The following is a 22,149-nucleotide window of genomic DNA, read 5'->3' as shown; positions in this document are numbered from 1 at the left end:
TGTGTTTTTGCCTGCTAACTGTGCCTAGTTACAGTGGCAAGAGTCTTTCATATTCGGTTAGTTACCTGGTTGCACATAATGCTAGAGCTAAACGTACAATTGAGTAGACACAGCCTGTGCTGTGTGTCACAAATCACTCTCTCTGCCAGCTGTGGGAGCGCATATGCCTGGCGCATGCATCACAGCACAACACAGGCATTTGCAGAAATCCATGCCGTGGCAAAAAATTTACCAGTGATGGTATTAATACCGGTTTACCGCCCACCTCTAGTATTAGTGCTTACTATTAAAATATTGATTGAGAATCGCATACAAGACCCAAATGATGTGTTGAATAATGCTGATAACAAATTACAACACCTAAAAGCAATTTTTTTTTCACTTTTGTTATACAGTGCAATTTCTTAATTGCAACTGGGGCTGCTACATCACTTTTTCCTCCCTCACTTTTATTTCTTTACCCACTGTTACTTTAAAATGAATTGAAGGTTCTTGTTGAGGAAAACTAGCAGTTAAAATGCTTTAACTGGAGATGAAGGACTCAATCCCATGTGCAGTGAGACTCAGCAGTGACATGGGGCAAAAATCAGAGCTCCAAATGTCTGTAGTGAAGCTAACGGCAATGAAGTTGCTTTTTAAATTCTCTAGTATGCTGTCATGTACTTTGTTGTACAGCTCTGGTAAGGCAGTGTCAGTAATGTAATGTCAAGACGGCAGGGCATAGCATAAGTCCAACAGCTCAAGAAGAGAACAAAAACCCAAATTCTCCCCCACGGAGATGGGATGGTTGTTCAAAGCGAAGAATTCAACCACTTTTCTGTTATCTTTTTTGCCTTATCGCTCTCTCAAGGGTACTTGTCCTTCCTCTTAAAGTCCAGAGTGTGTTGTTTGGTGTAGCTGCCTATGCTGTTGCTATAGTGAGAAATGATGGATCAAATTTGCAGTGTTAAACAGCTCTGCTGCTACCACCTTGTGAAACAAGTGGCCATTGGACTGTTTCCCTCTCACGTATGAGAATATTTCCATACTGCTAATGTTTAAACCCCAGGAATGCTAATGTTGCTACCGCTGGTTTCTTGTGTTACTTGTGCATTTACAGCCTGCAGTAAATTATGCTCCGTCCACAACAGCTGATATAAATGATCGACTGGGCTGTCAGATCAAATTTCTTATCTCTAATCAATTAAAAATGCTATTGGCTCTGATCTGAGACATACGATCGGGATCGGGACACCCCTGGTTTGAATGATCTGTATCAGGCCCATGCAAAGTTTCTACTGCTTTTTCTGGTATTAGACCTGGGCAATATAGCCTAAATATCATACCATATGGTATTTTTCTTGCCCTTCAGGGTAACCGTATTATATCACAATGTTACAGAATTAAAATAGAAAACAGATTTACAGGCATATTCAGAGGCTACACCCCCACCCCTCCTAAAACAAACCTGTGATGACATACCGAACTTGTGTGTCAGCACAAGATCTACAGCATGAGATAAGATGTACAACACGGGGAATAGAAAAGAAAGAAATCAGTGCAATCAAACATGCACTGAGTCAAAGTTTACCCTTCCCTCCTCTCCCATCTCAGTCCTTTCCTCTCTCATTTGTCTTTGCTTGCTGCATTGAAGTCTTCCCTCTCAGCTCTGATTTGGCTTGTCTGACTGTGAATACTTAATCAGACTGAAGATGTCACACTTTCATCCTTTAAAGGCTTTATTCTCATCCTTCTCATCTTGTTATGGACAAATTTACTTCTTGCTTGGATTGAGGGGTTATGTGTCACATGCATTTCACACAGGAATAAACAAAAAATGTTTTGGCACTAAAGACCTCATTTGCTTACTCTGATCACATACAGACACAAGTAAGATTGCAATTGCACATAGAAGACAAAACATGAATGGATTTCTTTATTCCATGAGTCAGACACACAAAGACACAATTACCAAAACTTTGTTAATTATTTATGTTTTGATTTGCATTGTTTCAACCTGATTAGATTGCCCCCCTGATTCAGAAGGTTTGTATCAACAAACTAGCTTTTTAACATGTCTCTGTTTCCATTTAACAGCACTGAATGTCAACTGCCCTCAACAGACAAACGCTGCTACAAAATAAGGTAGGACTAACATCCCTCTTCATGTTTCAGACAGGGCGCAATTAATGCCAAGGAGTCTGTTGTGCTTTTTGCTTGCATTCTTGGGTGTAGCATTGTGTGATGGTGAATGCAAGTCCATTCTTTTTAATCTCTACCACTTGTGTACTGGGGCCTCTGCTGCCCTTGGGGTTGCTCTCAAGGCCATGGTTGTGGGTCCACAGCTGTTCTATGGAAAATGTACTGAATAAGTCACGTAGTTGCTATGTTACAAGCGGCCACATTACTAGTACACCATCAGCACTATCACAGGGACTGCTCTTCTGAGGAAAATACATCCTTTGAATCTAGAGTATGGCCTGCTGAGAATTTCTGTATGTGAAAATCAAAAGGAATGATATTTGGGATTTTGGATTATAAGCATACATAAATGATATCTCTGTAAAAATGATGCGATATTACTTTATGAGAATACATGTTTAACTAAAAAGAAAATTTGCAGTCTGAACTCCAGTAAACTTCATAGACAATAAGGATGCTTTCACTTTTGTCAGCACTAGTCTCTTTGTCCTGTATAATTCTGAATACAACAACATCACAAACCTCACACAGAGAATATTAACAGAGCCCTAGATTTCAGATTTCTTTTCTAAACCAACTGGGATATAGCCTATTTGGTCTGTATGTGGTGCTTTTGAAGTGCTCTGCCTTGTGAGTGTCTTATGCCAAGGGACCTGCAGCAGTGATTCATGATATCTGCTGGGCAATGAGTGCATCTGTCCTCCTCTACACGAGTGCTCTCAAGGGAATAGTGTGGTTTGGCCATGCATGTGTCTGTGTTTTTGAGAACAAAAACTCCAAGTGTTCCCAAAACTCAATTTGTGTCTTGGAAGTATCAAATTCTTAGCTCCTTTATTTCTACATTTCTTTCTGACGTAATGAAAAAAGTATTAATTTGTGTTGGGGGAAGGCTGAACAATGTTTCATTTAACAACCACGATGGCAATGTGCCCATGCATGATAGTCTAATCGTATAATAATGTGCAATGTAAGTCACATGACCTAAATTATTTCATGCTGCCACTTCTGTGTTGCTTGATGCAAACCAAAACAGCTCATTTTCTCATTTCCGTGGCTGATCTGCATTAAAGTCTGCCTGATCTCACCATCACCCAGAGAACTGAGCCCTGTTTGGGCAGAGTCTGTGTGTCTCCTGTATGTATGTTTAGGCTACTGGTGGAGATTTAACTATATTGAAATTTCATATTATGATAATGATGACCTAAAATATCATGGTGGTCAATATTATTAAAATATTGCTGTGATTTGCTGAAAATCTTAAAAGGTACAGATTCACAGTGTCATGTAGGAATGGGCAGTAATACAGTAATACCCGTATACGGGTAGGGGTGCGTGATATATCGAGAAAACTTGCTGCTGTATCACGGCTTTTGCCCTGCACGATGTATGAAATTACTATATTGCGAACATCGAGTGTAAATCGCTGGAGTTTCGCTTCTCCCATTGTCCCTGAATGCATCTCTATCAGCAGAGAGTTCACTCCCCCACCCATCAAGAAAACTCTCCTCTGCACATGCATGTTTTTGTATCAGCGGAGGAGGGAGAAGCATGGTAGAAGAAGGAGGTAAACAGAATAGCTTTTTGAGTTAGAGCCACTAGTAAGCTACGTTCAGAGACTGACCACGAGTAACGGCGCTGGATCTGTCATCTGGCAGTCCAACTTTAAAAAGGAAGAGGTTGAACTAAACACGGTAATCGTTAAAAAATGCCACAAGATGACTCCAAGATAACAGCCGCAGTAACAAAAGATGTCGCTAAAGACATGACCCCAGTGTTGTTAAAAGCCAGGATTTAAAAATCTCATGAAGACATTCAACCCAGAATACGTGATTTGCCTGGGCGCGAACATTTTGCTGAAAACTCCCTGCCAGAGTCGTACATGTCAGAGATAAGATGGCACAGCAACGGAAAAATATGATCTCCTTCTCCACAACTACAGAGACTTATCTCAGCCTAACTGTTCAAAACACAGACAGCGTGGAGTTAAAATGTTTCTGCTTCCAAAGGAGCTTTTTCCCCCCCATGATCATACAGGAGAGTTTCTTGAATAAGCTCTAAAGACGCTCTCATGTTATGAACTTGTCAGAAACTGGTCCGCATACTAGGGCTGGACAGTTAATTGCAAATTAGATTAAATCGCAATATGGCCTACTGCAATTTTCGAATCGCAGAAGTCACAAAATTTCTTTAACTTGAAATGTATCAAAATACCAGTTTAATAAATCAGTTTATGCAGTGATAGAGATTTTATGCACATTATGCAAACATTCAAGTGTCATTTTCTTTATAATGGTTTACAAAAGTCCTCCTTTTTGTGTTTTATGTATGTTTTTCTTAATCAAAATGAGTGACATAAAAATGATAATGCCCTTAAACAAAGCAAATGACATCACATATACAATATGAGCAAAAATAGTTAGCTCTTTCTGTCTAAAACTGATGAAGTCTAGCGTTACTTCACAAAAGTCATACCCCAGTTGTGATCAGCTGGTAGCCAGCCTCACCTCCCCCACCCCAGCCACCTCCTTTATAGCTTAAAGCTTGTTGCACCCCCATAATCAGATTCATGCTACTATGGATTAATTGCTTCGGAAGTAATTAAATTGTTGTCAGTACACATGGTCTTGTTTATGGGATTATTTATTGCTTGAATTTGTTAAAAATTACATAAGAATAACCCAAGAATAATCACATATTAAATTGCCATATTTGGGGAAAAAAATTGCAACTAGATTATTTTTGCAAATCGTTCAGCCCTACCGCGTACATTCAGGCAGTCTTAATTTTGTCAACTAAAACTATGACTAAAAATATTCATCAACAAACTTTTTTTCCATGACGAAAACTAGACTAAGACTAACAAAAATAGATCTGGGATGACTAAAACTGACACAAACTAAGCCTAATTTTTGTCAAGATGACTAAAACTAGACTAAAATGAAATGTAGTTTTTGTCGGACATTTAAAATCTGTTAAATTTCTCCACTGTAGGTGAATCTGTCAAAAAACAATGCAGCTGTATCGTTTCTGCCTCTCAGCTGTAGGAGGCAGGGACCCCAGGTTTGCATATAACAGTGCAGTTACAGTTATAACAGTTAAGCTAGAAAATAAATACTTGTAAAGACTAAAATGTGAGGACTTTTTATGGATTAAAACTAGACTAAAATGTTTTGAGTTTTCGTCAACTAAAACTAGACTAAAACTAAAAAGGATAGAAATGATTAAAATGTGACTAAAACTAAAATGCGTATCATTTAAAGACTAAAGCTAAGACTAAAATTAAAGTAACTGCCAAAATTGACCCTGCATACAGGCGCATAGGAACTGGTGCGCTGTGGCACAGTGCTGCACGGCATCGCGGTATGGTCTTCTTTAAAGGCAAACTGTTTAACGTGTTTACTAGTGGCTCTACTGTGATCCATGACAACTTGAGTTTAAAATGATTTTAATTCTACTTTCTGACTGTAGACCAGTCATAAAAAATTATAAAGTTTATTAATAACCACACGTGCTGCACCCTGCAGCAGCAGCAATGCTAGGCACAATTAAAACCATCAAAGCATTTTTAAAACGTTCAAACTTATTTTTACTGCTTTTGTTTTAAATAGATGAAGTAAATCGGTGCTTATTGGTTATGCTAGGCATTGAAGTCGTCCCTAACGTTTTATAAGCTTCCTATCAAGTGAACTCACCGCAGGATGAGTTTGGCAATGTTGCGCTAGGTGAAAATGATATTTAAGACCAATCTTTTATCTGTTTAAAATCACACTGAACATTGCTTTACATTCCCAGATTCTATAAGACAATAGGTTATTATGTCTCATTTTAGCCCTGTAAGGAGAGGAAGGAAGAGAGAGAAAAAGAGTGCACGTCTGTGTTGAGAGGAAAAAGAGAGAAATGTTTTCACCTGTGTCCTGGTGGGTATTCCATGAAAGTGGATAAAGGGTTAAGCCTGGCTTACTTCGGTTAGTCTGGCTTATTTTAGTAGGAATTTAATTCCTTCAACATAACTAACTGGAGTCTCAGCTGAGTTACCATGGTTACTTAGACTACAGAACTAGCCTGCTCCAGAGCACATTAACTGTCCAGCTAACTCTAGCCGTGCTTCAAAAAATGTCAGATGGACTGAAACTGATATGCCATATAAGGTTCCACCGAGTGTATTGTTGCCCTCGTTTATATATTTAATTCATTCAGGCTACAAATTCCAGCAATACATTTTATAACACCATGACAATATTTTCACATGGATCTCGAAAAAGAGATTATATCAGTTTTTTCCACAATAACACTTTGTATTCCTCTGGTTTTATGTAGTTTCAAAGACTCATTGAAAAAATAGATTTGGCTTTGTGTCAGTATCACCATAAACTTTAAAATGTTGTGATTTCTAAAAGAAGGAGCCGAGATTTTACATTAAACAGAATACTGATTTTGATAAATCATCCTAAGGTTTTTTAAGTTATAGTTTTATCTATTGTTTTTTTTACAAAGTATCTTATCAACAGTTTATTTTGTTATAGTTTAGTTTGTCTGAAACACTTTTGTATGCATAAAAATTGTAAAAAAAAAAAAAAAAAAAAGCAAGTTGGCCAACAGTTTTAAGGGAGATTAATGATAGAAGGATTTTTAAAAGGGTGAGCCTAAGCGTTTAATGAATACAATGTTAGTTAAAATGATTTTTAAAAAGATGACTGCATACTGTCTTCTTCTTCTTCTCTAATTGATAGACAGACAGACAGACAGATGCTCCCTAAAAATCAGCTGAAATAAAATCTTTTTTTTTTTTTTTTAATAAAGCACCATTCATGCATGAAATAGTTCTGAAAGTTGGAAATAAAAAGAGAATACAACAATTTAAAGTTTAAAGAAAAAAGGCATTATCTAATTATCTGTATGTAAGGCACATCACTTGCAGGATGCAGGGAAGAAAAAAACATTTTATACTGTATTTCTGCCAGCTGGATCATCCTACTCTGCTGCTGAGATTACTTATAGAGATGAAAAAGTGAAGAGCGAATGAAGGTCAATTCATTTTAAGCATATGACTGATATTATCAATCTAACAGATATTTCTACAGTTCTCATAATCATCATCTAGGTACCCAAATGTATACTTTGTTAAAATAATCAATCAAACTACATACTGTTGCAAACTGTGATGAGAATTGGCTCAGAGATCAATCTTGATAGTTTAACAAGCACTTGTGTAGTAAGCAGAAGCAATTGTTTTCTTTCTTTCTTTCTTTTTTTTTTTTTTTTTTTTAACAATTATGTACCACCAAAGAGAAACACATACAGTTTATTATGCAGCAATGACTCCCTCACTCATGGTGTCAAACCTTGTAAAACATTTCCCACTAAAACATGAACTAATGAACAACACATGCATAATTATCAACTAGCAATGCAACATGAACATTATGGAACAGTTAAATAATACATTCTATCCCAGAAAGTAATCCTAGAAGCCCCTGCTTCAGGTGACTGCTGGATCATCACAATAGGATTGTATGAATATCTTTAATCCACCGACATTTCTTGACAATAACATCCTCTTTGATTTGTTAATAGTGGATAATGTTGCCTTTTTTGGTCAAAACTTGTTCAGTTTCCTCCCAAAACTCCTAAATATAAATTTTTTCACATTTAGTATGCTCTTTTTAACTATCGATTGATTTAGGCTTCATAAACTTGCCATGCACAAGTAACTATTCACTTCTATGATAAACATGCTCACCTGATAATCACTTCCAGCACTCCTGTTAACGTCTCCCTGTAAACATTTTATTGTAGCTGAAGTGTTTTGATAAAGGATTAAAGGCGTGCACTCTGCTCAACAAGTGCTTTTATAATGTTGTTTTTTTCTTTCTTTTTGGACACCTGGTGTTAACAGTATACAACAGTAAAATTTGGGGAGGTATGACGGTATCAAAAAATTGATACCGCCCAATCCTAATTTCATCAGTGTATAAACGTTAAAAGCAAACATGAAAACTGTATCACTTGCATTTTCAAAGGTGCTTTGTTAAGAATGTTGACAAAATGTGATACTTAGACTTTTTTGATATCATATGCTTTAAACATGTTAATTGCTTTTACATTTGCTGGGGCATCTTTGTTTTGATTTGGTTAGGTAGTTATCAAACGTGTTGGCACTGGTGCCATGTTGGTACCGGATTTTGGTCCTCATCCCCAGTTTTACATCTCTTCAGCTGACCCATGAATGCATTCTTTTTTTCCCACTCACCTTGGTAAATAAACCTATGTAGGATGCTATCTGGACATCATTTATTATGATATGAAAACATGGTATCATGATAATTAAAATATGAAGTAGTTTGCAGTCTTCTCTCTTTTGTCAACCTCATTTATGTTAAAATATCGCCAAAATGCAGACAATGCTTCAACTTTGCCTCGCTGCTCAAAAAATGAAAGGCAAACATAATACTGTAAAATGATAATTAGTACATTTTTGACTATGTTTTATGATTATAGGCTGTTCTTTATTATAGAGAAAAATGCAAATGTTTAGGGGTTTTTTTTCTCTCTGTTGTCTCTCGTTTTTCATACTTTTCATATACAAATATTCTGGATTCTCTCTACTATGAGTGAACTTACATTTGTAATCATGTCTTTTTGCTTTACTTCTGCATTAAATGTAGGCACCACAGTTTCTATATGAACTTTAAAGTGGAAATTAAACAGCATCACTCACACTTTTTAAGCAGTTGTCTGGATCCTCCAGTGTGTAATACACTGTACAGACCGATATCTTTACAAAAAGAGCATCAAAGCACTGCTTATTATCTTTTGATCCAAGTTAAAAGTTAAAAAAATCTTTGACTTTACATCCTCATTCAGTGCTTGGTGTAGCTTGCCTAGCTGTTGTTGTTAACTGCTAATTAGTCTTATATCTTCTCATGAAGACTGGCTGTGTTGCTGCAGTATTTTACCTTGTTTTTCACAGCATGCATATTGCATGATTCATGTCCAACTCCTTACTATCTGGTGTTTGAAGGAACAAGAAATAATCTAGTATCTTTTCTTTCAGTCTTGCCAGGAGTAAATAGACTTTCTCATCCATATTACCAGTGACTTTTCGGTCTGATAGATACAGTCCATCATGCAGGGTCCAAAACTAACACTTGCCACTGCCACTCACAAACTACGGGTAGATCTTGTCTCTGGTTGGTAAATTTTTAAGACCACTCGCCACTCTGGCGAGGTATTTTTTAACCAGCAAAAAAAAAATATTTTTTTTTTTTTTTTTTTTTTTTTTGTTACTGGAGAATGATGCTGGCTTTGGCTGGTTTCCTGGCAGAGTAATGTGTATTTCAGGCTGAAACAATCTTTGGTCATGTAAGTGCATCAGTCATGACATCATTCACAGCGTGGGAGGTGGATAGCTGGTTGTTACTGTACCCGTACCTCCTTGAAGTGTTGCCAACTTAGTGACTTTGTAGCTATATTTAGTGAGTTTCATACCCCTCTAGCGACTCTTTTTCAAAAAAGCGACTAGTGACAAATCTAGCAACTTTTTCTGGTGTTACTGGAGACTTTTGAAGACACTGACATGAAAGCATGTATCGTTGTAGCACCTCTTGAGCAGCGGGGTCCTGCCGTGGGCCCCTCCCCGTCCCAAAGCTATGACAGGGTCTGACATTAACGGTTGACATTAACGGCAAAGACCAATATGAGGCCCCTTCTCCTTTAACTAAAGGATTAATAATGAGTGGAAAAAAATTAGAAAGCATCTCTTTTATGTTAATAAAGCCACAGAACTCCAATAAATGCCCCAGTGTGAGCTTTAAATACCCAAATAGCCAACCATCATTCATCGTTTTCTTTGAAAAGCATCTCAGAGCTCAAACTCAACACATTCTAATATCTTAAAAAACTTTAGGCCAGGTGGAACTTTGATAACGCTGGTGTTGGGCCAAAGATTGGTAACTCCAAAATGACCACTTTTCAGGGAATGAAAAGTTTATAATTTATAAAAAATGATATAAATATGATTTACAGAGAGACAAGGTTTTAGCCTGATGTCAGTGATAAATAAAATAAATATATGCTGTCATTATCAGTGACATACTGGTTCTTCTGACTCTATACAGACATTTGTATCCCATTCAACTTCATAACTATCCACCAATCCACTGTTCTATTTCATTTCAACTACAGATTAACTGATCTATTACCTACCTTACATTCCCGGTTTCTATTGTGGCTCTCGCTGAAGTATTTTTTAGACAGTGTGGCTCTTTGGTAGTATAAGGTTGAATACCACTGGTCTAACTGTTACAGTTACAGGGTAAAACTGTGAAATAGCACTTTAAAGGGGCACTATTTAGTTTTGAGGAAGACATTTTTAATCAAACAAGAAAAATCTTAATTGGTTGATTTTCACGTCAGCAAAATTTCTTCAGTTTCATGATGAATAAACTAAATAAAAACGGAAGAAAAGCATCATTTTATACTTGGTTCATATGTAGCAGACCCCGCCATCTCTCTAGTGTCAGTGTTTTGCTGACCTCATTTTCCTCTGAGAATAGTTGGATTCATCCGTTATGAAAAAATATCTATGAGTTTGTATTATTACCTTATTAGTATTGTAAATATGAAATTTCTGAGTTTGAATTTCTTTGGAAAACAACCTGGTGCAGCTTTCACATTGCACTGATCTGTACAAAGTTAAATATAATTTTCAGTGGGCTAACACATAGCTCATAAATACAGTTTTCTTTAGAAAGAAGTGTTCTGTATTGCTTTCTACAGTCAACAGGCAATGGATTTTAGTTCTAAGTATGTTGTGAGCAAAATGTAAGCACGTGACAGCCAGAAAAAGTACCTCCTGGACAGGGCAAGTAGGAATTTAGATGGGGCAAGTAGATTTGGGAAGCACTTGCCCTGAAGGGCAAGTAGGCTATAACCTTAACGTCAGCCCCTGACTGACAGGCAGCCCACTCCTCGCGCAGCAGTCCCTCTCAGCTGCGGTCAGAGCAGGAGATGCTCACGCCTCCATGTCCAGACTACAGATTAACTGTGCTGTGAAGGCGCATTGACAGTTTCTTCTATTGTTTCTTTTTGGTCCATTTAGATTGTTAATGAAGACTGTATACAAAAAAAATAAATTGATTTGTTATAGGCTCTTAAGTGGACCATAAGGTTTAAAACTAAACCAAACGTAAGGAAACTAAACTTCTAAGTAAAATAGAATAATAAATAAATGATAAACCATAAATAAAATTTAAACTAACTCTGCCAGAGTATCTCTTGAGTCATTTTGCCTAGCCCAGATAAAGGAGGGTTGGAACTGTGATGTTACAAAAACAAGAATCCACAGAAGCAAGTTCATTTGTTGTTCTACACATAATAAGGGTCTTTTTACTCACTCACTTTTGGTCTCTTCTAGCAGACATTATTGCTAGTATTACTGCATACTATTAAAATATTGATTGAGAATCGCATACAAGACCCAAATGACATGTTAAATAATACTGATGACAAATTACAACACTTAAAAGCAGTTTTTATTTGGTTGGCTGGTAAAATATCTGCCTGGCTGGTAAAAAAATTTCACTTACCAGCCAGCCTGGCTGGTAAGTGAAAGAGTTTAGGGCTGCAACGATTCGTCGACATAATCGTTTGAGTCGACCATAAAAATTAGAAATAGAAACAATTCAAATAGAAATTCAAGCGTTGACGCGTCGTATTATTGTTTTTTATATTGGTAAAATCTAGTACCGGCCGGTAAGGACTCATCTGTACTTGCAGTTCACTACAGGAAGTGGTAGGGGCAGTATCGCTCCCACTGTTTACATTATTCACAGAAACTAAGAAGAAGAAGTTAAGCATGGCGGAAAGCACGGAGAACACACTACAAGCTGACCCAAAGCTTCTAAAGTTTGGGAACATTTTACAGAAAACAAATTGGCGAAACAAGTCAACTGCAAACTGTGTCAAGTCAAACTCTCGTACCATGTCAGCACTACGGCAATGCACGAACACCTGAAAACATAAACACACTGTAGCTGCCACGTCTTCAAATACCGCGAGTGGGCAAGTTTGCAAGTTGCATGAATATCTTGTAGATCTTTTGCATTTAGTTACTGAGCCCTTTGTGCTTCAGGCACGCGGATTAATTCCAGTAGCCTACTTATAACGTTGGTGCCGTACGTTAATCAGTCGGAAAACCACCTTTAATATTTGTTAGGGTAACGTTTTTTTTCAGTAACGCTATTTAGTGTGCAATTTACTTTAGTTATCAGTTCAATATTTTTATATTAGAGGAAAAACAAACCTTGAAGATGTAGCAACTTGACATGTCATGTCAATTTGCTAAACCATTAAGTTTTCACAGGTGTGCATGCATAAGGAGGCGAGGTAAAACGGGGATCCAAAATAGTATGCCAAATAGCCATGATTAGTCGACCAATCGTAAAAATAATCACCAGATTAGTCGACATAAAAAATAATCTTTTGTTGCAGCCCTAAAATAGTTAGTTTTGGATCCTGCCATCATGCATTTCAGCATTTACTGCCACCTGTTGGCTTTTTTTTTTTAAATGTATCTTAGTGGATGTGTATTTTATACCTACCACCACAGCATTATCAGCCTATGGATTCTGTAACATCTATATTGATATGCATGTGGACAAGGAGCAAATTATGATTGCCATATCAATTTTTAAGTAGTAAGGCTCATATACAGTATGTAAGCCTGCTAATAAGAACCTAGCCCTTTTACTGTTTGCTCAGGAATGTGTTTTATAAGAATTAAGACAGGATTCTTTTTGTTATTAAATCTTATTTAGTTGTTGGCTGAGAGTAAACTCAAAGAACTGCTTGTATCTCTCTCTGCATTATAGTCAACTGACACAGCACCCCCACCCCCTTCTCAGTCATACTCCTTAGGTGTCACTGTAGCAGAACCACTGGAACAGCTTTAGGGAGGCTTTCTGAGTTTTTTCCTCGCCTTTTACTTTTGCCCTTTTTTAATTTCCTCCAGCGTATGCTCGAATACAAAGCTGCTATTCTCTTTCTTCACTGCTCATTGTGTCACACTTCATCCTGCTAGGAGATTTTGGCTGGGCACTAACTGTTGGTGCAAATGCGGCTTATCAGTTTCTCTTCATCTTAGCCCTCCAAACCATCACTTCCACCATGTCCTATGATCTAGCCTTGTTTTGTGCAGAACTTGTAAACAACTATTCATCTAAAAATGTACAGGTTTAGAGATGGTCCTTTCTTTTTAAGGACAGAGGGCATTTTCTGGTTTCCCTTTTAACCAGGTCATGTGCCAGGAGTAAAAAAAAAAAACATACAATTTCCTAAATAGTTGCTGTGTTGATTTATCTATGGTGTAATGTTTAGTGAGCCGGTTGTTATTACTGAATGGAACCCCAACAGGCTAAGTAGGACCCCTATGAGAAGCAGAGTGGTTCCTCCATGAAAACAACCTGCTCACTATATATTATCTTGCCTTTTTCATAGCTGCTTAGTAGGGGTGTATTCGTACTGTACCGATTCGGTACGGGCCTCTCAGTACGGTACAGTCATGTACCGAACGGATGCATGTTGAACGAAGCTCACATACAGACAGAAAAACCAGAGCGCAACTCACTATCCCAGTGTCCTGGCAACCACCACAGAAGTAATTAGAAGATACCTTTCCTATATAGCAGGTCTACACCATGCCCCTTTATTAAACAAACTAAATAACCTTGTGTTTTTTATCTTGTGTACAAGAGTGTATGTAATTTCTGAGTCCCGGTTTTCTGCTTGTTCCTTCTGACTTTATGAGCAGAGCTGAGCAAACCCACACACTCACTGACCAGAGAGCGCTGCTTCCTCCTCCCCGTGTCAGAGCTGGGGTCAAATGTGTGCTGGGATGCTTTCACTCAGTGTCTTGAGAGAGAGTTCTCCAGTGCAACTGGTTTAACACACTAAAGATGTGTTTGAACCGATGTCCCGCTTGTTTTACATCCAAGATAATTAAACAAGTGCTGAATTTTGGCGCGTGCACAAAACTCTGCACTGTGTGACTGAACTTCAGACACTCAAGCTACACAAGACGAAGCCTTGAAACATTTCAGGTTAAACATTTCTACTTCTCTACATTATATCAATGGAGGATCTCCATATCTGTATGGATTTGCGTGCTCCTGCCGTGTCCTTCTTCCTGTAATATTCTTGTCTTAAGTGACAAAACCCTGAAGTGAACTTTATCATCAGGTCAGACAAGGAAAAAATTGAAAACTGGAATTGATGAATCAAATTCTTATCAGTACCCCTCTGATTGAATTACTACAAGAAAAAATTCTTTAAAGAGAACAAAATTTCCATAAATTTAACCTTGTCACTATGCTCTAAAAATGCACAAAATTTGTGCATTTAACTTCAAAATGTCACTGTTTCTCTCCCCAGGGAGCATGCCCCCAGACCCCTAGAAGGTTCAGAGTCTCCCCACTGTTGTCTTCTAAAACTCTGTGGGAAACACTGAAATGTAACTGGAAAAAAATGCTGCCAAAGGTTTTGAGGCTAACCCCCACGGAAATGGGTGGTATTAGTAGAGTTTTAACAGTTACATTTGCATGATTTATCATATTATAATGGCATTTAATAGCATCACTAATATGATTTGTACAAGATTAGAATGCTGCTGCAGCAGTTTGGATCTTTTCAAGCTCCGTGGAAAAAAGTTATTGAAAGAAACCGTGAAAATCGGCACTACCTAGCTTAAAACCCTGCTGATCACAGAGTCTGTTACTGAAGCATCAGCAGCATATGTAAAGCCCCCTGGCACTTGGCTGTCATGATCTGAGAGCTCTTCTCAGGTGAGCATATCAGTAGTAGTGCGTCAAGGATTCACTGACGTAAATCCGCTACCATAGTATTGGCCTGTATACCAAAGTCCCTTTGTGTTGCTTTGCTTGCACATTATTTTTGCCACTTGATGTTGTAGTGCCTGCAGAGCCCCTCACATCTGTGGCTTGTGGAGTGTTTATTTGTTTGATTTTCACTGCTGGAGTCTGCTTTGCAATAGCGTATGAGTGGCTTCATATCCAAATGAACACTCCAGTGGTGTTTTTGTGATTTCTCCCCTCTAATTCACTGTTTGCATTTACAATTTGACTGTCCTCTTTTAAAGCCATTCTTTTCCATTTATAAATTAGACACTCTTTCTTCTCTCAGTCCCTGTTTCTGTTTTAGTGGCAGACATCTTAACATCTCTTCCCTTCAGCAGTCACTGCTGCCCACTTGAGAGCTGGAGTGTATTTGCTAGGATGTTTATAATGCATATCACTGATAAATTGTTTGGCTTGAACTCAAAAGCAGGCCTGCTATTAGAATGGTTTATCTGATTTGCTGTCAGAAAGAGTAAATTTGTCTTAATTTTTATGTAATTAAAAAGGATTCCCATGAGTAGGCTTTTCATTAAACCAGTGTTCCTCAGACTCTCGGTCTGTTGGGCTGTACTTTGCTTTCTTATTTTCAGATTAGAATTCAACCATGCATTACACTGTAATGAAGTATATTTGATTTAAGTCTCCTTTCTTTTACAAAATGTTAAGTATCTTAATCTGATTTGATTATGGAATTAACAGTTGGGGTCTCCTTTAGTAATTACTAAACAAATTATTTTAAGGTTATGTAAGTCTTGAGAAACACGAAGGACAAACGATTGACTCATGCCAAGCACAAAGCATTTGATATTGGTCCTTGTGACATTGACAAAACAGCCAAAGAAAAACTACTCCGAAAAACTAAAACTGGTGCTTCCTTACACATTGTTATTTCAGTTTTAGCAATAGATAAAATAAGGGTAAAATAATGTAGGCGTCTTTTCCCTGACTTACAGGTGGCTTATTAAACAGAATTTATCTGGTGAATTGTTATAAAATAGAATAATAGGTTGTATACTTGAAGCACTTTTTGATAAAATGAAATCCCCTTTTGGACATGGGGGCTGTTGTCTGGTGGTATTTATCAGCTTCTCAGCTTTAGCTTCTGTGTTTACATTTCTGAGTGCATATTTGTGAGTGTACTGATGGCATTGTGCTAAGTGTCATGTCAACAACCAAGGCTGTTGTTTTTTTGTCTCCCATAAGTTGACAGATGCTTTTTTAGCCTAGAGTCAGGCTACTTGAGGGTGAAAGGTGAGAGATTATTTTTCCAGCAGTAAAGAAGCAGACCTTAAGTTTACATTCTCTTGCCAAATACAGAACTTCCTGCTTGAATTTATCAACACCAAAAAGACAGAAAGAGTCAACAGTGAACGGGATGCTACATGCAGTTAACTTCAGAGGAGTTATTGTGCACAGCTAATATTCTTCATACACATGTATCTGATAAGAAAAAAACAACAGTCACGTCAAACTGTTCATCAATCTAAAAGTCATACTGATGAGCTCTGAGCGATTTACAGGTGAGCGGAATGAGAGAATAAGCTGTTTGGCATTGACAGAGAAGATTTGGCAAATTTTTCATGGGCGCAACCCACATACTCAGCTCTGCTGCTCATCCCACAAATGCGTCTTCCTTACAAATGTGGCACCATTTAAAAGGGAAATAAACAGGCTCTCCAACGGTATAAGATTTATTGCCAAGAAGCATTGTTCCAACAAAGAAATGATCTACCAAACACAAATTTCCTCAATGTTTGTGCTAAGTTAAGCAGTAAACATACTGGCAATGCCAGCCTTCATTCCTTCTTGCAGGTTAACTTTCACATATTTGTGCCAAATGTTGCCACTCATTGCTTTGGTTGTATGTGAGTATAACCTGACACAGCCTGCGTAAAACTTGATCCCAATTTCCAGGATCAAAACAATGCTAAACTGTACTACTACTAGGAGATGATTTCAGTGCTATCAGCTCATTATTGTTTATATTGAGCAGTGCATTGCTCAAAAGATAGCGAAATCTTTTGTATCTGCTTGCCTTCATGGGCATGTTAAGAAAAAAAGATAAAGTAAAGATAGTTTAGGCAATGTCCAGGGTGCTTCCTGGACAGATGTCTGTGGAGTTATTATTAAAATTTGGTCCAACTGGAAGGAAACCCAGAACACTCTGAAAAGATTACATTCTGGCCCTCAAAAACCCTTGGGAATAACTGGAGGAGGCGCCTTGTCTGAGCATGATGTTGCCACTCTGACCAGGGCCTGGATAAGCAATGGAAAACAAATGGGTAGATGGACAGACTGATGGATAGGACAGTTCATTGGTTTCAGAGCCAGTGCTGGCAAGTTCAAAATGCTTATTATTGTCCTTTTAAGATGAGAAAGCACAGCAGAGACATAAAAGAACAAACAAGGCAAATAAATGGCTTTTGCTTATCTTCATGCTTTTGTGTAACATAATTATGCTTTCTAGCAATTCTGTGCTGCTGCCTTGTTTGCTGTTTGCATCAACATAAAGGAAAAACTCGCTAAATAAGCAGAAACAACTCAGAAAATGCAGATGCTTTGAAATGAGTTGCAAGGGCACTAAATGGTTTAATGATTGTGAAAAGAATGTAAATTATGTGTCGTTGCCAACACCCAACTAATGTGAATCAAAATAAGTCACAAGATTCGGTAAGCATGAAAAGAGATGATATTAAAACTGTTGGCCGTTATGATTTTCATTGCAGAGCTAGGTCATTTAATGCACTGTATTGTACAATGTTCCTTTTAGTATTGTCCACCTCCATTAAGATCTGTCACAAGGAATTATGCCATGTAGTCTAATTCTGCTGTCTAAGGACTAGAGCACTGTCACAATATGACTCTCCTGTCACACATTTATAGCAGGTACAATATTCCTTTTACAGCCAATGTGCAGCAGTGCTGATTCATGGGTTACTGAGACGTCTACATCAGATAAAGTCTGTGATGTAGATTTCAATAGACCCAAACCAAATTTATTGTCCAAAAGAAGTATTTTTTGTCAAATTAACAATGTGTATTACAGATTTAATCATTTACTATTTTTTGCTAAGCTTGTAGTCATTGGATTCACACAAATGGATTATTAACGAGCCTTTTTTAGCCTCTTAGTTGCGTAAGGTTAGTACTGTTTTAAATGCTAGTGACATGCAGGGAGGAAGGAAAGGAAGGAAGGAAAATTATAAATGTACTGTCATCAATCCAACAGGGAGTACAGAAAAACTTGCTATTGGGTATTGGAAACCAGAGATAACAGTAAAATAGAATTTTAATAGTTTGTGTCTTGCCTTGCCTTCACAGTGTTGTCAAATTAAACACTGATACATGTAATTTCATGGAAATTGGGCCTTTGTTAAAATTAGACTTCATTAGTCCTCTGGCAACAGTCCAGGTATTATCAAATTGCCAGGATAACAGTCAGTTTTTCTTCTCTCTCTCTCTCTCTAAGACACACATACACACATTTTTTTCAATGCTTGTGAAGACCCTCATTAATGTAACGATGTAATGCATTTGTACCTAACCCTAACTTCATAAAAGGATTTCTCACCTTGAACCAAGCTGAAACTTTTACCATGATGTCTGCATACAGTGTTTTTAAACACATTTTGTGTTAAAAGGTCTACTTGTATTGGAAGTTTCAGCTTTATTTTCTAACCTCTCCCTTGCCTTGTTAACACTCAGAGGTCAATTAAGTTTACTGACTCTGTCTTTCTCCCTGGACTTTTGAGACTGCAGTGAAAGGACCCTCTAGGGAGGTCAGGGGATAAGCTTGGCGGGGAGAAAATTTTGTATATATCAAGTTTAAATACAGTCGTTCATTGCACTTTGAGATAGGGTAGAGCAGATTTGTGTGCTGCTAAAAAAAAACTGAACAGGATGCAGTGTCTTACATGGTAGCAGAGCAGAATATAACCCAGTTTTACCACTGGAAGCTGCAGCAACAAATCTTACTGTGACTGGCTTTAACCCTCGGATGCTTGTAATTTTTATCTACATCTGTCCTTGTTTGTCCTGAAAACGGAGATGCAGAAAGGTGTTAATAAAATAATCATTTTTCAACATTTTTTTTTTACTTTCACTGCTTCAAATCTCTTTAACAACTTCAACCCTTACCACAGTTTTTTTTAATTCAATTTTACACCCTTTTTATGCCAGTTATTGTACACCATGTCACTACTATTTTTTATGGTAAAAAACACAAACACACCATAATTCCCATATAAATGATCTAGAAAAAATTTTTTTTTTTCAATAAATAGAGTCTGGGCCATCCCAATGACGAGTAGTAAAATTGATTTTGATGCATTGACATTTTTTCTGTAGTGCCACTTTCCATATTTTAGCTACATCTGTCCTTGTTTATCCGAGAACGGACATGCAGAAAAGTGTTAATAAAATACTAATTTTTCAACTTTTTTTAAAACTTTCACTGCTTCAGATGTCTTACACAACTTCAACCCTGACGACTGAAAAAAAAAAAAAATTCAATATTACACCCTTTTTATGCCACTTATTGTACTCTGTGCCTGTGACTTGGATTCGTCCATGCTAAACAGATGAGTCCATCCGTGCGTAAAACACGCCAGTTTTACCCTCCTTTTCTCACACCTCGTTCTCTACCAAATCATATGCGAGTGAAGGCATTTGTTCATGTTAGGTTTATTTTATGTACAGGCATAAAGAATCAGAGGACATATGTAGGATATGAATCACGAACACGCGCATTTCCACCTCTAACCAAAATGTGACCACAAATATGCCAACTACGCGCACATATAAATTTACTGCATCTTTGAGATATGACATATTCTGACCTATTGATCGAAAAGACCCGTGCATCCTCATGCATGTAAATCCACTTGCTATGAAGTGAGGGCAAAGTTGAAATTGTCCAAATTTCCCTCTTTCTTAGTCCCAGGCTGCAGAATCCAGAGGTAACATTTCCTTCTGTAAACACTCCACTTATGGCATGTCCGGTTGTAAACATACACGCAGATTCGCACCCAATCACACACTTAGGAGCACACAAACTTTTCCTTACACATGTAGCTCACTCTCAGACATCCATATCTAGTGAAATGAATCGGTTCATTTAATTCTGATGATGTTTAGTGGGTGAAATAGCGCTCTGAACAGTCTGAGCGCATGGAAGGTAAATCATGTCTGTGCTGCTGAAAGGGTTAAAATGGTGCGCTGGCACTATCCGCTGGATCACTGTTGAATGGTGAAATTTAGATCCCTGGTGATCGACTGACTGCAAAAAAAAAACAGTTGTTTTAAGTTGTTTTGGTGCCCTAGACACACGGTCAAAAAACGTGTTTTTAATGGAAGTCTTTGTGTCCGATTTCGGACAAACAAGGGTGGATGGAGCTATTTCGCGTCATGGGCTTTCTACGGGCAACACAGTTTTCTTTTTTTTTTTTTTTTTTTTTTTTTAATATGAAGAAAAATAATAACTATGGCCAAATTTGATGCCAATCCATAAAAATGTGACTATTAACTCAAAAAAACGATAAAAATGATGAATGTCCTCAAAACGGACATAGTAGCGTCCGAGGGTTAACATTGTTGAGTCACTGTGATCTTAAACTGATATAGATGTGTTATCTTCATGCCAAGGGTAAAGTCTCAGCAGTCAGCTGTTGTTTTAGCTGTGGCATCTCCATTGAGCTCTTAAACAGTTCTTAAAAGATCTTTTAGTCGGTTAATCATTAAATATTAGTACTAAGTCTTTTTATATATATACAGTGCTGAACAAATTTATTAGACCACCTGTCATAAAAACGAGAAAACATAAATATTTTTGAAATCTTTCAAAATCTTGTTTCAAACTAAAAATGTTATTGTTATTTGTTTGGCAAATAAACTGAAACAACTAAATAGTCATTTTTCACACATAATAACCAAAAAACTTAATATGTACTTTTCCACAGTCTCTTTTATTATCAAGTTCCAAATAGTTTCTAGCTGTTCCCCCAGACTTGCTTTAGATGAAACTTTTGTGCAATCAATCTTTGAATCTACTAAATCCCAAATTTGTTCAATAGGATTCAAATCTGGACTTTGACTTGGCCAGTCCATCAGTTCCAGTACTCTAGATTCCTTCTCTTGGTCAAATAGTCTCTGCACAGCTTTGAAGTATGCTTGGGGTCATTGCCTTGTTGGTATATGAACCCACGACCAATCAGATTCAGTCCAGAAGGGATTCCATGATGCACTAAGATGTTGTGGTAGACGTTCTTGTTCATGATACCGTTGATTTTCACTAATTTGCCCACGCCTTATCCACAAATGGAACCCCGTACCATAATGGAATCTCCACCGTGTTTCACTGTGGGTGCAATGCATCTGGCATCAAAACCTTCTCCAGCTTTTCTGCGAACACAAACACGATGATGCTGACCGAAGAGTTCAAACTTGGACCCGTCCGTCCAGAGTAGCTTCTTCCAGTCATCAACAGTCCAGTGTTTGTGCTCCCTGGCAAATCTGAGGCATTTCTGGATGTTTGCAGGCCTCAATAATGGCTTCTTAGCAGCTATTCTTCCCTTTAAGCCTTGTTCCGTCAGTCGTCTGCTTATGGTCATTCTGGAGACTTTCTCAGACTCTGATCTAGAAGCATTCATCTCTGCCTGAAGATCAGCAGTGGTCTTCTTCTGTCTCTAGTACTTCGAATCTTGAGGTGTCTGACATCTGCTTCAGTTAACTTCGGTTTCCTGCCTCTTCCTTGGTGCATTTTGTGAGTACCAGTCTTGGCAATTGACTCCAAAGCATACTTGACCACACTGTGAGAACACTTTATGTCTTTCCCTATTTGTCTCAGAGACCATCCAGCATCATGAAGTGCTTTAATGCGGATTCTTTCATTTTCAGTGAGCTCCCCACGTTTTACCATTTTGAACAGGAATGAGGAATTTCAAACTGAATTCACCTTTTTAAACCCAAATTTGAGCCGGCTCACTGGGCTTCTCTGAGATGTCAGAAATTAATCAAACATAACATTCAACCACTAAAACTCATTTTTCTGTTCAGGAAT

At 37.7% G+C, this 22,149-nt stretch overlaps 1 protein-coding gene across 4 annotated transcripts in view; it reads left to right on the top strand.

Annotated features, from left to right (window-relative positions):
- gpat2 (glycerol-3-phosphate acyltransferase 2, mitochondrial) overlaps positions 1-22,149 on the top strand; it is a 180,209-nt gene that overhangs the window by 10,816 nt on the left and 147,244 nt on the right. For all 4 annotated transcript variants that reach the window (XM_041786461.1, XM_041786462.1, XM_041786460.1 and 1 more), the window contains one exon: positions 2,077-2,124. The gene's annotated coding sequence lies outside the window, so the exon portion shown is untranslated. The remainder of the gene's footprint in view (positions 1-2,076; positions 2,125-22,149) is intronic.

Source organism: Cheilinus undulatus, linkage group 5 (genome assembly GCF_018320785.1).
Source record: "Cheilinus undulatus linkage group 5, ASM1832078v1, whole genome shotgun sequence".
Classification (NCBI taxonomy): domain Eukaryota; kingdom Metazoa; phylum Chordata; class Actinopteri; order Labriformes; family Labridae; genus Cheilinus; species Cheilinus undulatus.
This window is presented reverse-complemented; position numbering and strand designations above follow the sequence as displayed.